This window comes from Pan paniscus, chromosome 7 (genome assembly GCF_029289425.2).
Source record: "Pan paniscus chromosome 7, NHGRI_mPanPan1-v2.0_pri, whole genome shotgun sequence".
Taxonomy (NCBI): domain Eukaryota; kingdom Metazoa; phylum Chordata; class Mammalia; order Primates; family Hominidae; genus Pan; species Pan paniscus.
Genome location: NC_073256.2, coordinates 134665347 through 134683553, shown reverse-complemented (window position 1 = coordinate 134683553; position 18207 = coordinate 134665347). Strand labels below are relative to the sequence as shown.

Here is an 18207-nt window from a genome sequence, read left to right as displayed (position 1 = left end):
ATATTATATATAATAATGCTTTTATATGTCTAATATACATGCTATTGTAGATTATATATAAAGGTTAAGATAAATACATATGCAAAAATTATTCCTTGGCAACCCAGAGAAAAAATTCATCATATAATACTCTGGATTCCTTACTTTTTATCCATTGGTTTGGCCTAAGATAAGGTATAGCTTCTTATTTAAATCATATACTTTGTTCCAATCCCACCATAAATGACAGCTCTTCCAGATAACTTTGCTCAGTAACCCTCAAATCACTCCTGGCTGTTAATAGCTGATATGGTTTGGCTCTGTGTTTTCACCCAAATCTCATCCTGAATTGTAATCCCCATGTGTGGAGGGACAGACCTTGTGAGAGGTGATTAGATCATGGAGGCAGTTTTCCCTTGCTGTTTTCATGATAGATTTCTTATTAGAGCTGATGGTTTAAAAGTGTGGCACTTCCCCCACCCTCTCTCTCCTGCCACTTTGTGAAGAGGCTGCTTGCTTCACCTTCACATTCCACCATGATTGTAAGTTTCCTGAGGCCTCCCCAGCCATGCAGAACTGTGAGTCAATTAAACTTCTTTCTTTTATAAATTACCCAGTCTCAGGTAGTTCTTTATAGCAGTGTGAAAACAGACTAATACAGTAGATTGGTACCAAGGTAGTGGGGCATTGCTATGAAGATACCTGAGAATGTGAAAGCAACTTTGGAACCGGGTAACCAGCAGAGATTGGAACAGTTTGGAAGTCTCAGAAGAAGACAGGAAGATGAGGGAAAGTTTGGAACTTCCTAGAGACTTACTGAATGGCTTTGACAAACATGCTGATGGTGATATGGACAATTAAGTCCAGGCTGAGGTGGTCTCAGGTGGAAATAAGGAACTTGTTGGGAATAGGAGTAAAGGTGACTCTTGCTATGCTTTAGCAAAGAGACTGGTGGCATTTCGCCCCTGCCCTAGAGATCTGTGGAACTTTGAACTTGAGAGAGATTATTTAGGGTATCTGGCAGAAGAAATGTCTAGGCAGCAAAGTATTCAAGATGTGACCTGAGTTTTTCTAAAAGCTTACAGTCCTATGAGTTCACAAAGAGATTTCTGAAAAGGAAACTTACGTTTAAAAGGGAAGCAACACACAAAGGTTTGGAAAATTTGCAGACTGATCATGTGGTAAAAAAGAAAACCCCATTTTGTGGGGAGAAATTCAAGCAGTCTGCAGAAATGTGCGTAAGTAAAGAGAAGCTAAATGTTAATAGCCAAGACAATAGAGAAAATGTCTCCAAGGCATTTCAGTGATCTTCATGGCCCATCACAGGCCCAGAGGCCTAGGAGGAAAAAATGGTTTCATGGGCTGGGCCCAGGGTCCCACTTCTTTGTGCAGTCTCAGGACATGGTGTCCTGTGACCCAGCTGCTCCAGCTGTAGCTGTGGCTAAAAGGGGCCAAGGTACAGCTCGGGCCATGGCTTCAGAGGGTGCAAGCTCCAAGCCTTGGTGGCTTCCCCATTGTACAGGTCATACGGGTGTGCAGAAGACAAGAGCTGAGCTTTGGGAGCCTCTGCCTAGCATTCAGAGAATGTATGAAAATGCCTGGATGTCCAGGCAGAAGTCTGCTTTAGGGGAGGAACCCTCATGGAGAACCACTACTACGTCAAGGTGGAGGGGAAATATGGGGTTGGAGTCCCCATACAGAGTCCCCATTGGGATACTGCCTAGTGAAGCTGTGAGAAGAGGTCCACTGTCCTCCAGACCACAGAACGGTAGATCCACTAACAGCTTGCACCCTGTACCTGGAAAAGCCTCAAGCACTCAACACCAGCCCATGAAAGCAGCTGCTGGAGCTGAACCCCGCAGATACACAGCATCAGAGCTTCTGAAGGCCTTGGGAGCCAACCCCTTGCATCACCATGCCCTGGATGTGAGATCTGGAGTCAAGGAAGGTTATTTTGGAGCTTTAAGACTTACTGAGTGCCTTGCCAGCTTTCAGAGTTGAATGAGGCCTGTGGTCCCTTTGTTTTGGCCAATTCCTCCCAATTGGAGTGGAAACATTTACCCAATGCCTGTACCCTCACTCTATCTTGGAAGTAACTAACTTGCTTCTGATTTTACAGGCTTATAGGAAGAAAAGACTTGCCTTGACCCAGGTGAGACTTTGGACATGGGCTTTTGGATTGAATGTGCAATGAGTTAAGACTTTGGGGGACTGTTGGGAAGCTACAATTGTGTCTTGAAATGTGAGAAAGACATGAGATTTGTGAGAGGCCAGGGGTGGAATAATATGATTTGGCTCTGTGTCCCCACCCAAATCTCATCTCGAATTGTAATCCCCATAATCCCTATGTGTGGAGGGAAGGACCTGGTGGGAGGTGATTGGATTGTGGAGGCAGTTTCCCCCTTGCTATTCTTGTGATAAAATTCTTACAAGATCTGATGGTTTAAAAGTGTGGCACTTCCACTCCCCCTTTCCTTCTGCCTTGTGAGGAAGGTACTTGCTTCCCCTTAATTGTAAGTATGTATACCTTCTGCCATAATTGTAAGTTTCCTGAGGCCTCCCCAGCCATGCAGAACTGTGAGTCAATTAAGCCTCTTTTCTTTATAAATTACTCAGTCTCAGAAAATTATTTATAGTAGTGTGAAAACAGATAATACAATAGCTTTCTTTTATCCTGCACCACCAGATAGTGAACTCCTAAAGAGCCTCTTATTTGAGAAGCAGACCCTCTGGTCATTGAGAACAGGACCTTAGAATCAGACCATCACAAGCCAAGGCCCACTATGCCATTTTCTAGATATGGGATTAGAGTAATTGCTCTAACGTCTCTAAACTTGCTTATTTCCTCATGTAGAAAATGATGATAATAATTGTACCCATTGCATTGTCTTTTCAGGATTCAAGTGTATATAGGCACATGACACTCAGTAAGTGTAGGTCTTTAGCTCTTTTTTTGTGGGTATTCAACATTGAGTGCTCAATAAATGTGTGTTATGCCAAATCAAATCTTAGGTTTTCCTTCAAATTATTTTATATTTCTTTTTCTTGTATTTTAGCTTGATTACTTAATTTTGTAACCCAGATACTGACACAGTGGTCATTGAAGGCTATTTTAAATTATTTATATTCACTTTTGGGTCCTCCAAGAAAACAAACAGCCAGCTACATCAAATTTTGCCCAACAGCATTCTTTCTTTGTCAACACAGAGCAAAAAAGGCAGCTATGGGAGTTTGTAAAAGCATTTTTTTTCTGGTGACTCATCAGCAAAGGAGAGAGAAGCAAACCTCAAACAGAAAAGTGAATAATCAAAATAAGTAAGAAACAAAATGTTGAGTTTCTGAGTGTTCCTTGGGGTAAAAAGACATCAAGTGAAGGAATGATGATGCCCTTGTCTGCAAGAATCAACCAAAATAGAAACTTTTCATGGAAATTTCCAGATAGTAATTGAAGAAAATGGTTATGAGAGGTTTTCACACAAATTAACTACCCAGCTGCCCCAACTCCTCTCTTGAATTTGCAATAGAGGCTTGCTTCCTTATCATCAGTTATTTTTCACCTCTCTGGATTATTATAAGGTTAACTTATTCAATTCACCTTTAAATACATTACAACTCTACCCCACCATCTCAGTGTCTTCATCTGAAAGGGTTACTGCATGATCAAATGAGCTTGACTCACTAGCTATGCCTTCAAAGGCATCCCAAATTCACCTCGCTACCCCATCACCTCTGACCTGAATTGCAAGAGCATCCTGTCTCTTTCTACTCTTGCCTTCTGTAGTTGATTTTCCACTCCATGGCCAGTGTAATATTTAAAATACATAGCTAAATGGTAAAGACAGTAAATTTCATGTGCATATTTTATCTCAATTTTTTAAAAGTGTGAAATAAAATAAAATGTACAAGTAGGTTTTCCATTATCTTTAGAATAAAATGCAAACTCCTTACCATGGTCTCCAAGGCCCAACATGTTTAGGTTTCTGATTTTCTGTTTGACCTCATCTTCTATTATTTTTTTCCTGACTTGTTTCAAGTCGTTTCTCAAATGCACCAAATTGGAACCAAGTAAGAGCTTTTGGTCTCCTTGTCCTCTCTGCTTGGAAGAATCTCTTTCCAGATTTTTGCATGACTCATGCCTTTGATAATTCAGGTGGCTGTTCAGAGAGGCTTTTCCTAAATGCCCTCATTAAATGCCCTTACTTAAAACTTATTTTGCCTTACTTGAATTTATTTTCTCATTATCACTTATGTTCTGGAATTAATGAGCTACATGTTGATATTTTCTGTGTCTCTGCACTTGCACATAAGCTTTGTGAAACTTTATCACCACAGCCTAAAGCAATGCATGGCATATGGTAGGTGCTCAATAGATAGTTTTTGAATGAATGAGGAATATAAAAAATATTTGTAAAGCTCTTAGTAGAGTATTGGTCACATGTACACATGCAGAGAATTCATTATTTAAAAGTTATGCAATTTGAAATGTAATGTGAGATCAGAAAAAAATGTGTAATGAAATACTACTAGGGTAGGATGACCTCTGCTATCAGGCTAGGAAAAGTATCAAGATGCCAATAGGTAGAGAAGAGAGTCCATTGAAGATTTCTCCATTTATATTCATTCCTATATGAACTGATTCCACCGAGGTTATACAAAATTCTACCAGACATATGCCTTTATATTCGTAGATGTTGACCAGCCCTGGTGCATGTATTAAATTTAGTAACACAGTCTGCTTATGTACATCTAGGATGCAGCATGCAATTGAGTATAGCTTCTGCCCTGGAATTGACTGCAATGCTGCTATTAGGAAACCAGGCACTCAGACTGTCTTCAAGGCCAAAGAAAGTTTATTCCAGGCGCCCAGACCTTCTTGTTTTATGTAGACACTTCAGAGATTTAACATTGAAGGCATTCTGGGACAATGCTCAAAGCCTCAGAAAATAGATTTCTATTGTCCAAGAAGAAATAGTACATTTTTTCCAGCTGTGAGCTTGTGAACTGTACTTCCTGTATTGCCATCATATTTTCAAGCTTGTGATCCCTGATATGCAGACAGAGGCTATTATTTTAATTTGCATTTCTGGAAGACAATGCTGACCTAGGTTTCCTTGTAGCCCATAGTCTGTGTGAAGAAGTGATTTTGGTGGCTGCTCCCTTAGCCCCTGTATATAATTAGTTATATCTCAGACTGAGACAGAGACAAAGAAAAGGCAGGAAAAAAAATTGGCCTGGCTTTCTGCTACCTCCAGAAACCAAATGTATTTGTTTCTTTGAAAAAAGTGTCTCCCAAGTCCTTGGCAGAATGCTCAAAGCAGCTTTATGTAAGTGCTGAAAGTTGTCTTTAGTCCAAGGCCCAAGGACTGCAGTTCAGTGCTTGCAAGATCAAACACAGGTGCAGCAGAGATGCTGTGCAGTTCAGCAAGTCACCCTGGGGATAGAGCCAGGTGGAAGACTGTGGGGGAAAAGCTTTTCATATTTTAAAAGATATTAAAGTACCACTGCCTGGAGATGTGAAGTATTTAAGAGAACTCCTGAAAAGTTCCTTTTCACTATACCGAATGGTAGGAATAACATTCAAAACAAGCACCATTCTTTTTCATGCTGCTGATAAAGACATACCCAAGACTGGGCAATTTACAAAAGAAAGATTGTTAATTAGACTTACAGTTCCATGTGTCTGGGGAAGCCTCACAATCATGGCAGAAGGCAAGGAGGAGCAAGTCACATCTTACATGGATGGCAGCAGGCAAAGAGAGAATGAGGAAGGTGCAAAAGCGGAAACCCCTGATAAAACCATCAGATCTCATGAGGCTTATTCACCACCGTGAGAACAATATGGGGGAAACCACCCCTATGATTCAATTATCTCCTACCAGGTCCCTCCCACAACACATGGGAATTATTGGAGTACAATTCAAGATGAGATTTGGGTGAGGACACAGCCAAGCCATATCACATTCCTTCAGAGAAGTTCTGTTTTTACCTCCATCACCTCCCCTAACTCTAAGGTAAAAATAAACCCAACTAAAAATTGAGATCCCACAACTTCATAAGGAGAGCTAGAAATTTTACTCCAGCCACATAATTGTTTTGGGTTTATGTTCTTTTGTTCACCAAGTATTTATTAAGTGCCTGCTATGTGCCTGAATGTAGTGGGAAGCAAAACTTGAATTTCTCTCAGAGTTTACTACAGTCTTGTTTCAAAATAGAGTGCATGCCTTTGCTTTCTTATACTGGTTGTGGAGAATGATTTGAAGAGCTATACCAGGAATCCTCTCTTGGCATGTGAAATCTAGGCATTATGGAGCCTTGAGGAATGGCATTGTATTTCTGTTTCTCCCTGCTTCTACGATCACTTCTCTGGACCAGCCCCTTCCTAGGCTCTCACAGATGTTAAATCCAATGACCCACTTCAGGAACGTTTCCTCCTTGCTCCAGTCCACTTCCACAGCCCCAGACATACTTCACAATATGGCAAAAAGAACATGGGTTTTGGCATTAGACAGAGCCAGTTTCCAATCTTAGCAGGTCTTCAGAGGCCACCACTTACGTGCTGTGTGACTTTAAATAATTTGGATTTGAGTCAATGCTCCTCTGCCTCCAGTGTATGAATTCTGGGTGCATGTGAATCTTATTCTCATCTGTATACTGAAATTACTTTTTCAAAGAAACATTTATTGAGTCCTAACTCTATGCAGGCCTTGAAAATATAAAGCTAAGTAAGACAAATTTGGCCTTGAGAGAGCCGGATGAAGTTCTAAGTGCCGATATCATGACAGTCCTGTCCCGTGTGGTTAGTGGAATCAACAGTGATAGGAAGTTACAATTTATAGTGTGATGTGCAGGAAAGAATCACTAATTCTTCCATTAGTTGAGATGGTAAGAGAGGCTGAGGTTGGGGAGAGGTGAGCACAGAATTGATTGTGTAGGAGTTTATTAGGTGGACAAAGTATAGAAGGACATTCAAGGCAGAAAGAACAACATGCTCCAAGATGTTGAAGGTTGAGCAGCCTGACATATTTGAAAAACAGCAAATATTTGAGATTGGATATAGTGTTTGCCTTCATTTCCTATGTTTCTCGGGATTTCACTCAGCCACTGTATTTATAATCACACACCTACAGGTTTGTTGTTGTTAATTTACTTATTTATTCAATAAATGTTTTTGAGTATCAGCTATGGGTTAGGCAACATAGCAAATCTGATCCTATTGGTATAGTGAAATCTCATAATTGTAGTCATAAGAGGTGAATGAATAATAGTAGTTAAATATAGTTAAATAACTATTCCAAAGTTTTAAATAATGTTTCTGCTATGCAATTTTATTGTAGAGGTCATGATCATTCTAGCAAATTATAATGCACAATCATGCTAACACAATAAGCATATTTTGAAACAGATCTGTGCCTGTTTATGCATTGATCAAAGAGTGAACTTAACAGGGACCTTCTCTAGAGGATTTTACAAGAGATCAACAAATTACCAAGTATTAATTATCAAGCATTTTTATAAAAGATAGAATGCTCAAGAATAACAAAAATATCTTACTCTTACAAAGTCCTTTCCAAAGTGATTATTTCTAATCAGATCGTGGCAGTTTTTCAAACAAGACACATCAAGGCCCTACACCAAATATGTCTGCTTTCCAGTCTCCCAACATGATGAGGAATCCCAGAAAACAGGGACATAAGAGATTGTTCTTAGCTTTTGCTTAACGGAAATAAACGGCTAAGGTGTAACCCTCTATTGTGTGCAGCTTTGAGACATTAAAGACTCCTCTGGTTGTGTCAGCCTGACACTGTGGAAGGGACAGCTAATGATAAGTTGTGTGTACTCTAGAGACACAGAAATGGCTGTCACCATGGCAATGGTTATCATGGTCAGACTTTGTTCTTATTTACAATGGTGAGCCACCCTTCCCATGGCTCCTCCCTTCTGTGCTGCCCACTTTAACCCCATATGCAAGATATATACACAGTTCCTGAGGCAAATATCAGCAGAACCAGATCGCTAGCTGGCTGTTTATGCCTTGAGAGAATCTGTATAAACAGCTCCTCTAGAGATGTGTGTTTCTTTGTAGCCAGCTAATAATTTAGAGTAGAAGATCCCTGCCTTTTAGATCCCAAGGACTACAAGGGAAGTGAGTTGACCTGAGGAGTTATTTAACAAACATTGAGTAGAACTAGGATGTAGTCATGGGCCTCAGCTATGGCCCAGGGCCCAATGACCAATTCTGTCTCTGTAAGCTAAGTAGCCCCTGCTCACCTGTCTTGTACTCAATGTCATATGATAAGTTATAAGGAAGGGAGGCTCAAAAACAAGGCCCAGGTGACCCCACAAGACCAGCCACTCTGTTTAGCACATGAAGCCTTGGTAGAGTCATTAAGGGCAATCCAAATATACTCATTTTCCACTTAATTTATTCATTTAATTATTCATCTTTTATTTCTCTTCAGTTACTGTATGTTAAGCAGTGAGTGAATTCCTGAGGATGCAATGATGACTTCTCTACATTCAGACTTTAGTATGAAAGGAAGGTATATAAACAGGTCATCTGTAATACAAGAAGAATCAGTGCTATAATTTATTTCAACAAACATAAAATTGACATTTACTATGTGCCAAACATTATGCTAGACAACTGGATAAGCTCAGAGTTTAGTAGAAAATGTATTATAAAAGAAAGACATGTTATTATAGTAGAACATTAGAGATACACCAACAAAAGTATATGAAGTGTAAAATAGTCTCCATGAGTAAGTAGTATCTTTATTTAGAGATAATCAGAGAAAACCTGTGGAGAAGGCGACATTGCAGTCAATTTTAAGAGATGCTTAGAGATTCACGACATGAACTGCTGGGAGAAGGCTGTTTCAGCATATGAAAGACACAGATTCAAGAAATGGTTGCATTTTTTTACTCCTCCAGTAAAAGTGGTGGGAAACAGCAGTACAAAATATCTAGAATGTTCTTCCTGTAGATGCAGGAGAAAAAGAGGGCCAAAAGATGGAGAGAGATAAAATTGTAATTGTATTTTAAAACAGTCTCTATAGTGGAAGGTTGGAAATTGAACTGCAGAGAATGTCCCTTCTCCTTGGCCACAGAAATCCTTCCAAAGGCCAAAAGTGAGCACTTAATACAATTGAAAACAATATGAATCCTTTCTAGGATGATTTTTTTCTGAAACCAAGGAAGACATCCCTTTCTTCTTGTGTTGTTAAGTTAGGTTGACATAGCTGGTTCTACAATGTCTTCTGCTATATGGAGCAAGCCTGTCTACTGTAAAACTGAGTAAAACAGTAATACTAAGAGCATGGTAGGGGTGTCAAAAAGAGAGAGAGTGAGGAGAAGAAACACACAGAGAGAGAGATAACTGAAGTAGTTCTTGTTGTTCTAGTATCTGGATCCTGTTGAGTGTGAAGCCAGCCCCATCTCCGTCCATGATTTCCTTCCTGTTTAAATCATTTGAGTTGTGTCTGTCACTTGCAGCTAAGGGCTTTGACTCACACAGAAAGGCTGGGCTCAACTGATAAGTAGAAATCTAGCAGCCAGCTAAGAATATAAAAGCATTCTAGGCAGAGGGGCCAGCATTTCTAAAAGACCAGTACATGTGACTTTATATGGTGAGATCTCAGTGCTGTGAATGGGAGAGGAAGAGGCAGGTGCTAAGGTTGGAGAATTGAGCAGGGACCAGGACATCAGTGACTTTGTGGATCATACCAAGATCTGGGACTTAACCCTATAGTTCAACATTTAGCAAACTGCTTTGGCAAAAGACTCATTTTTCTTTTTAACTTTCATTCTTTCACAGGCCAATCTTTTTGTAAAACACATTAAAATGAATAATTAAAAAATAATGACATAGTACCCAAATCTTTAATTAAGAGATTAAACTACATAAAACCACTCTTCCAAGTAACTATACTTATTCTTCATTTCTGTACTTATCTTGTTGCTGAATGAAAATGAACAGTTGCAGTCCAACGCCAGCCCATAGACCACACTTTAGGTGACACTGATGGAGATGACATAGAGCCATCGAAATGTTTTCAGTGAAACATTCCAATGTTTCCTTTAAATTTTAGCTTCTTACAATGAATATACCTGAAGCATACAGATTAACAAATATGTCTTTAATGATGTATCGCAAGCTCTGCTCTGAATTCTATCCTGTCTAAAATTTTCTCAGGGTCTTAAATGAGCACACAGAAGGCATGCTGATAAAAAGTTGATGACATAAGTTGTTAGGTCTAACTAAAATTTGGAATGACAGCATTAGGATTTTATCTTTTTAACTGTTAGTGCAGCCCTAGAATGTAATGAGGTGGCTTATGAGATGCCAACTTTCTTCTTGACACTGGCAGTTGAAATAGAAAGAGACTCAGAGGAGCAGAGAGAGAGAGTGAGTGTGGAGGGGGGGCGGGCATGTACGCACGTGCACAGGCACATTTGCTAGAGGTGAAAAATGGAGTACCCACTGGAGGTCTTTTCTCAGTTCTTTTCATGAGTCTGACTGGTAAGCCACTTAGTCAAGAACAAGGGGAGAAAAAGAAGGATGCTCTGCCCTGCAATTGTCCCGGGTACATTACCTAGGTATCTGTAATTATTATCTCAGGACTGGAAAGCACAGGCAGTGGTCTATGCCTCCATTACCTCGTTATGTGAAATAGACCCTTCGCTATTTCAGAACCAGTGCTTCATAATGACCTTTCTGCAGTGCATTTCCACTAAAATTACAGTTTATTTTGTGGTATATATTCTATGTTAAAAAGTACATCCTGAAGGGCAAATAAATACCCATAAGCCCCAGAGGTTGAATAGAAAATCTTCTTGGAGTGAATTTTAAAAAGATATATTCAAAACTCCACACACAAAAGGAAGGACTCTCCACATGGGGTTATCAAATACCATCTCTCTTATACAGAACAAATCATTAAAAGAAAATGATCTCTCTGCCTGTCTCCTCCTACTCCTGAAGCCTGACTGATTTCCTCAGCCACAAGCTGTCAGATATATTTTTGGAGTCATCTTTGAGGATGATCTTGATTGAGTTAATCAATCAATTTCCCACAGTGCTGATATTTCAACTTCCCACTAAAGGCTTTAGCAGGAAGGCACATAATTAAACTCCCTGCACACTAATAAACTACACTATTGCACTAGAATATACAATCTATTTCTCAAAAATTGTCTGTTAGTTGAATGTCTGGAAAGATTTTCAGATCATTTTTGGCAAAGGTTCAAAATATTATCATCATCATCATCATCACAATCTACTTTGATTGTTTACTGAGAGTCAGACAATATGCTAAATATCTGAATGTGTTAGCTATATTATCTGATTTAATTCTAACAGAAACTCAGTTAAGAATTTTTTTCTCATCAACTCATTTCTAGAGATATGAAAACTCATACATAGATTAGGTAACTTGCTCAACATGAAAAACTTAAAATCTAAAGAGAAACTCATTGTAAATTATAAAACTTCCAAACCATTGTGAAGGAAGAATAAATGAATAAAGAGAACATTCTAATAGAAGATAGAAAACAAGGAGAAAAAAGTGTAGAAACAGTTTAACATGTGATAAGAGAATGCATCCACATGGATCAGTAACAAGTATAAATATATGTAGAGAACTAGTATCCTTTTTATGAAAACATCAATATAATCCCAAAGTATTGAAATATACTTAGGATAATGGCCTCTAGTTCCATCCATGTTGCTGCAAATGAGATGATTTCATTCTTTCTTGTGCCTGTGTAGTATTTCATGGTGCATATGTGCTGCATTTTCTTGATCTAATCCACCATTGATGGGCACCTAGGTTGATTCCATATCTTTGCTGTTATGAATAGTGCTGCAATGAACATACGACTGCATGTGTCTTTTTGGTAGAATAGTTTCTTTATTATTGTTATTTTGTAATTGTACTTTAAGTTCTGGGATACATGTGCAAAACATGCAGGTTTGTTACATAAGTATACATGTGCCATGGTGGTTTGCTGCACCCATCAACCCATCATCTACATTAGGTATTTCTCCTAATGCTATCCCTCCCCTAGCCCCCCACGCTGCAACAGGCCCCAATGTGTGATGTTCCCCTTTCTCTGTCCGTGTCTTCTCATTGTTCAACTCCCACTTATGAGCGAGAACATGCAGTGTTTGGTTTTCTGTTCCTGTGTTAGTTTGCTGAGAATGACGGTTTCCACCTTCATCCATGTCCCTGCAAAGGACATGAACTCATCCTTTTTTATGGCTGCATAGTATTCCATGGTGTATATGTGCCACATTTTCTTTATCCAGTCTATCATTGATGAGCATTTGGGTTGGTTCCAAGTCTTTGCTATTGTGAATAGTGCTGCAATAAACATACATATGCACGTGTCTTTATAGTAGAATGATTTATAATCCTTTGGGTATATACCCAGCAATGGGATTGCTGAGTCAAATGGTATTTCCAGTTCTAGATCCTTGAGGAATAGCCGCACTGTCTTCCACAATGGTTGAACTAATTTACACTCCCACCAACAGTGTAAAAGCGTTCCTATTTCTCCACATCCTTTCCAGCATCTATTGTTTCCTGACTTTTTAATGATCACCATTCTGATTGGCATGAGATGGTATCTCACTGTGGTACTGATTTGCATTTCTCTAATGACCAGTGATGAGCTTTTTTTCGTTTGTTGGCCGCATAAATGTCTTCTTTTGAGAAGCGTCTATTCATAACCTTTGCCCACTTTTTGATGGGGTTGTTTGTTTTTTTCGTGTAAACTTGTTTAAGTTCCTTGTAGATTCTGGATATTAGCCCTTCGTCAGATGGATAAATTGCAAAAATTTTTTCCTATTCTCTAGGTTTCCTGTTCACTCTGATGATAGTTTCTTTTGCTGTGCAGATGCTCTTTAGTTTAATTAGCAAAAAGAACAAAGCTGGAGGCATCATGCTACCTGACTTCAAACTATACTACAAGGCTACAGTAACCAAAACAGCACAGTACTGGTACCAAAACAGATATATAGACCCATGGAATGGAACAGAGGCCTCAGAAATAATGCCACACATCTACAACCATCTGATCTTTGACAAACCTGACAAAAACAAGCAATGGGGGAAGGATTCCCTATTTAATAAATGGTGTTGGGAAAACTGGCTAGCCATATGCAGAAAACTGAAACTGGACCCCTTCCTTATACCTTATACAAAAATTAACTCAAGATGGATTAAAGGCTTAAACGTAAGACCTAAAACCATAAAAATCCTGGAAGAAAACCTAGACAATACCATTCAGGACTTAGGCATGGGCAAGGACTTCATGACTAAAATACCAAAAGCAATGTCAACACAAGCTAAAATTGACAAATGAGATCTAATAGTTTTTTTTTCTTTTGGATATATACCCAGTAATAGGGTTGTTGAATTAAATGATGCTTCTGTTTTGAATTCTTTGAGAAATTTATAAACTGCTTTCCACAGTGGCTGAACTAATTGACATCCCCACTGATGGTGTATACGCCCTCCCTTTTCTGCACAGCCTTGCCAGCATCTATTGTTTTTTGACTCTTTAATAATGCCATTTTGACAGGTGTGAGATGTTATCGAATTGTGATTTTGCATTTCTCTGATGAGTAATGATGTGATGCATTTTTCATATGTTTCTTGGCCACTTGCATGTCTTCTTTTCAGAAGTGTCTGTTCATGTCCTTTGCCCATTTTTTAATGGGGTTATTTGGTTTTTGCTTGTTGCTTTAAGTTCCTTATAGATTCTGTATATTAGAGCTCATTGGGTGCATAGTTTGTGAATATTTTCTCCCATTCTCTAGGTCATCTGTGTACTCTGTTGATAGTTTCTTTTGCTGTGCAGAAGCTCTTTTGTTTGACTAGGTCCACTTGTCAATTTTTGGTTTTGTTGCAATTATTTTTGAGGAATTAGTCATAAATTCTTTCCCAAGGCTCTTGGTGTTTCCTAGTTAGTCTTCTAGGATTCTTAGAGTTTGAGGTCTTACAAATAAAGCTTTAATCCATCTTGAGTTAACTTTTACATATGGTAAAATGTAGGGGTCCAATTTCATTCTTCTGCATATGGCTCACCAACTATTCCAGCACAATTTATTGAATAGGGAAACCTTTCCCCATTGCCTATTTTTGTCAACTTTGTTAAAGATAGATGGCTGTAGGTGTGCAGTTTTATTTCTGGGTTATCTGTTCTGTTCCATTGGTCTATGTGTCTGTTTTTGTACCAGTACCCTGATGGTTTGGTTACTGTAGCCTTATAGTATAGTTTGAAGTCAGATAATGCCATGACTCCAGGTTTGTTCTTTTTGCTTAGGATTTCTCTGACTATTTGGGCTCCTTTTGGTGCCATAAGAATTTTAGAATAGATTTGTTTTAGTTCTGTGAAAAATGATGTTGGTAGTTTGATAGGAATAGCATTGAATTTGTAGATTTATTTAGACAGTATGGTCATTTTAACAATATTAATTTTTCCAACCCATAAGCATGGAATGTTTTTTCATTTGTTTGTGTCATTTATGATTTATTTTATCAGTGTTTTGTAGTTCTCCTTGTAGAGATCTTTTACCTCCTTCATTAGATGTATTCCTAGGTACTTTTTGTGGCTATTTTAAATGAGATTTCTTTCTTGATTTGACTCTCAGCTTGAACATTATTGATATATAGAAATGCCACTGGTTTTTGTACATTGATTTTGTATTCTAAAACTTTACTGAAGTCATTTATAAGTTCCAGGAGCCTTTTGGTGGAGTCTTCAGGGTTTTTAGCTATAAAATCATATTGTCTGTGAAGAGAAATAGTTTGACTTATTCTTTTTCTGTTTGGATGCCTTTTATTTCTTTGTCTTGCCTGATTGCTCTGGCTAGCATGTCTAATACTATGTTGAATAGGAGTGGTGAGAGTGGACATCGTTGTCTTGTTCCAGTTCTCAAGGGGAATGCTTCCAGTTTTTGTCAATTGAGTATGATGTTAACTATGGGTTTGTCCTAGATGTCTCTTATTATTTTGAGGTATGTTCTTTTGGTCCTAGTTTCTTGGGGGTTTTTATCATGAATAGATGGCAGATTTTATTGAAAGCTTTTTCCGCATCTTTGGAAATGATCCTATGATTTTTGTTTTCAATTCTGTTTATATGATGAATCACATTTATTGATTAGCATACATTGAGCTAACCTTGCTTCTTAGGAATGAAGCCTACTTGATCATAGTGATTTAACTTTTTGATGTGCTGTTGAATTCAGTTGGGAAGTATTTTGTTGAGGATTTTTGCTTCCATGTTCATCAGTGTTATTGGCCTGTAGTTTTCTTTATTCATTATGTATTTGCAAGGTTTTGCTATCAGGGTAATGCTGGCTTCATAGAATGGTTAGGGAGGAGTCCCTCCTCCTCAATTTTTGGAATAGTTTCAGTAGAATTGGTACCAGCCCTTCTATGTACATCTGGTAGAATTTGGCTGTGAATCCATGTGGTCTAGGGCTTTTATTCATTGATATGTTTTTTATTGCTGATTCAATTTCAGAACTCGATATTGGTCTTTTCAGTGTTTCAATTTATTCCTGATTCAGTCCTGGAATATGGTGTGTTTCCAGGAATTTATCCATTTCCTCTTGATTTTTAGTTTGTTTGCTTAGAGGTGTTCCTAACTGTCTCTGAGGAACTTTTGTATTTCTGTGGGATCGATTATAAATGCCACCTTTGTGGTTTCTGATTGTGCTTATTTGGATCTTCTCTCTTTTTCTTTGCTAATGCTAGTGGTCCTTCAATCTTGTTTATCCTTTCAAGTAATCAACTTTTAGTTTTATTGATCCTTTATATAGATTTTGGGGTCTCAATTTTATTCAGTTCTTCTCAGATTTTTGTTACTTTCTTCTGCTACCTTTGGGGTTAGTTGGTTCTTATTTTTCTAGTTCCTCTAGGTATGATGTTAGATTGTTAATTTGAGATCTTTCTAACTTTTTGAGATAGGCATTTAGCACTATAAACTTTCCTCTTAAAAAGACAGTGGCTTTTGCTACATCCCAGAAATTTTGGTATATTGTGTGTCTGTTTTAATTTATTTCAAATTTTTTTATATTTGCTTTGATTTTATTGTTTACCCAATAGTCATTCAGGACAAAATTGTTTAATTTCCATGTATGTGTGGTTTTGAGAGATCTTTTTGGTATTGATTTTTAGTTTTAATCCATTGTGGTCCAAGAGTAAATATGGTTGGTATGATTTCAATTTTTTTTTAATTATTAAGACTTGTTTTATGGCTGAGCATGTGGTTGATTTGGAGTATGTTCCATGTGAAGAGGAGAGAAATGTATATTCTGTGATTGATGGGTGGAGTATTCTGTAGACATCTGTTATGTGTAATTGGTCAAGCAATCAGATTTATTTTTATAAGACAGAGACAGAAAGACTTTTCAGACAGAAAGGGAGAGGTGAGGGTGACCACAGAGGCAGAGATTAGAGTGATATGACCACAAATCAACAGCTGCCTGTAGCCACCAGAAGCTGGAAGAGTCAAGAAGCTCATTTTCCTCTAGAGAGGAGGGAGCATGACCTTGCCAATGCTTGGATTTCATACTTCTTCATTTCTGTTGTTTTAAGCCACCAAGTTTGTGGTAATTTGTTACAGTACCACAAGAAACTAATATAATTCTCATCCATTCTAAAGTATAGTAAAATTTTGATTTCTAAATTGGACAATGGCAGTGTGAGAAAAGAGAAAATTAGGCAAAACTTCATATGTGAATGACTATAATGCAAAAATCCCAAAGAAATACCATGTTACTAGATTCAACCATATGTTTGTGTGTGTATGTGTATAAAATATATATGTACATACAAGCACTCTTTATAGATTTTCATTCTTTCCTTTTTTCTAATACATCCATTTGGAAAATTATTTTTAATGTTTTCAGTATATATGTGTATATATGTATAAATATACATTAAAAACTTAAGAGTTGCACAAAAAGTGAACATAGAAACATGAAAGGCATAAAATTATTGAGATAATAGTTAAATTTTTCAAAAATGAAACATATCAGTTTTTAGATAGAAGGAATCATCAAGTACCTAACTCAGTGACTAAAACAGGCTCACACTAAGCTACATCATAGAGAAATTTCAGAACACTGGGGACAAAGAAACCATCCTGTAGATTTCCGGAAGAAAATAAAAGATCATCAAAAGAAATGCTGACAACTCAAAGGCAACAGATAAGCACCTTCAAAAATCTAAAGGGAAATTATTTTCATCTTCATATTTGATACTGAGCCAGACTATTAAACATCAGGATAGAATAAACATTTTTGACATATAAAATGTCAGTAAATTTATTTTCCATGTAACCTTTTCCTAAAAACTACTTGAGAATGTACTTCACAAAAGCTACCAAGAAAATCTGGGGGAAAGCATACAACAGATACAGTAAACAGAAGATCACACATGAAATAGACATGAAGAGAACCCCTGGGACGATCATTTAGGGAGATGCCAGGAAAGCAGCTATATGTAGAAGGCACCTGTCCAGAAAGCAGCAAGTCAGAAGGCTCCAAGATAAACTCACTTAGAAAAATAAAATAATAGAATCTCTGAAGGATCTAATTATCTTAGGATGAGATTTAAACACCTGGCAAAGTTTGAGGTTGAATTCTAACAAGTATATACAAAATTAAGCAAACAAAGCCTAAGAAATTATTAGTTGTAAGTAAAACAAAAAGTTGTTCAGGAAACAGAATTTTTATAGGTGGATGGACTGTGAATGGCATTTACATAGTCATAATATACAAACATTCAATATTATTGTTAACCAAAAGGATTATAATGAAAGAATGGGAGGATTTGTAAGATTTACGAAGGGTTGTAACTCTACAGAGAGGTAAAATCTTACTTTCCATAGTGGTAGTTCAATTGATAATGTCTAAAACTAGACATGTAATAAATAGTAATTCAAGTATATTATTTCAAAACGTAGGGCTATATACCAAAAAAAAAACAAGTAAAGGATTAAAATTTTGTCTCTGAGGAAGGATGAGGTTAGGAAAGATGTGAGGGGTAGGAAAGCAACTGTAGCTTTAAAAAAAAAAACTTGTAGAAATATTTGACTCTTCAAACTATATGCATATATAACTTTGTTAACACATTAAAACTAAATTATCAACTCAATGAACACTTTAAAATATCTGATAGAATTCAACACCATAAATGTTTGCTCATGGCAAAC

At 37.6% G+C, this 18207-nt stretch overlaps 1 long non-coding RNA gene across 1 annotated transcript in view; it reads left to right on the top strand.

Annotated features, from left to right (window-relative positions):
* LOC134730835 (uncharacterized) overlaps window positions 1-18207 on the top strand; it is a 429507-nt gene that overhangs the window by 258160 nt on the left and 153140 nt on the right. The window lies entirely within an intron of this gene.